Here is a 1,563-nt window from a genome sequence, read left to right on the forward strand (position 1 = left end):
AACTTAAATTCAAAAAAAATTATGCTTTGTATTTTACACTGCTATTTAAGCAATATATCAGGAGCTTTGTAATTAACTTTGATGCTTTTTGGCCTAACAAATGAAATTTTGTTGAAATGTTTAGAAAACAATTTTTAAATTGCCCGTAAACAGCTCAAAACTCGTTAAAATATTTTGAAAATTTTATCAAGTATAGGAATTGATAAAATAAGCATAATATGATATACATTTCAAGAATCTATGGTTATTTATTTTTGAATTACAACAAAATAAGAAAATCGCTACATGAGAAGTCGAGTGAATATCCAAATGTTGTAAAAATTTGAACTTCAAACGTTCATAAAAATTTAATTTGACTTTCTTATAGACATTTTTTTATTGATAAAGGTAGATACCCTTATAAGGAATTTTGAATTACATTTGAAAATCTTAAACTTAAAAAGAAAAATGTTTAGGAATTTTTATCTCAAAATAATTTACACTTCAAAATATCAAAATATTATCAATACAAAATCAATAATACAAAATCCGAACTTTAAATACTTATGGAAAAAATTGTAATTATGGATTTTTAATATTTTGCAAATTTCACTGGAACAATAAATTAAGAGCCTTGTATTATATTTTCAGGCTTTTTTACCCAACAAATAAAATTTTATTGACATTCATAGAAAAAAAAAAACTAAAAAAAATTGGTAACTGAAAATGTCCGTAAACAGTTCAAAACAAATTGATATTTTTTGAAAATATTATTGTGTATATAAAATGCTAATATAAACAACCAGTGAAAATTGCATGTTTCTATTTCCAATAGTTTTCTAAAGCGTCAGGAAGAACAAATTTTTACGCAAAACCAGTTTTTGAAAATAATATATTTTGTTTTTTAGTGTAACTCTAAAAAAAGTTACCGAATATATAAATGAAATTTTCACTAAACGTTTATATTAAAAATGTCCATGCACCATAACTAAGTTCGTAATATTGTGACTCTTTTTGAGCTATTTATAAGCATACTCAAATTGTTAAGCTTTGAAAATCTAATATAAGATTCCCTTATGCATTGAGGAGGTCAAAATTTAAAGTTCCCAATAGGTCTGAAAAGCGCGAGGAAAAACAAACATAAAATTTAAGGAAAAACGGACATTTTTACGCAAAATCAATTTTTCACAAAATCGACTTGGATTTTTAGTGTAACTTTAAAACAAATGACCGTTGATACATGAAATTTTCACTGGTTGTTTATATTTCCACTGTCTATACATGATAAAATTTTCAAAATATTTTGATTTGTTTTGAACTGTTTAGGAACGTTTTCAGTTTCCAATATTATTAGTTTTTTTTCTATGGATGTCAATAAAACTTTATTTGTTGAGTAAAAATACTTGAAAATTTAATACAAGGCTTCTACTATATTGTTAGAATGACATTTGAAAAATATTAAAAATCCTTAGGCACAGTTTTTTTTATTAGCATTTTAAGTTCAAAAATTTACAAAATATAGAAAAATCACGAAAATTAGCAAATTATTTTTAGTTATTTAGGGGATTAAATTATTTTAGGGGA

This window comes from Acyrthosiphon pisum, chromosome A1 (genome assembly GCF_005508785.2).
Source record: "Acyrthosiphon pisum isolate AL4f chromosome A1, pea_aphid_22Mar2018_4r6ur, whole genome shotgun sequence".
NCBI classification, from domain to species: Eukaryota; Metazoa; Arthropoda; class Insecta; order Hemiptera; family Aphididae; genus Acyrthosiphon; species Acyrthosiphon pisum.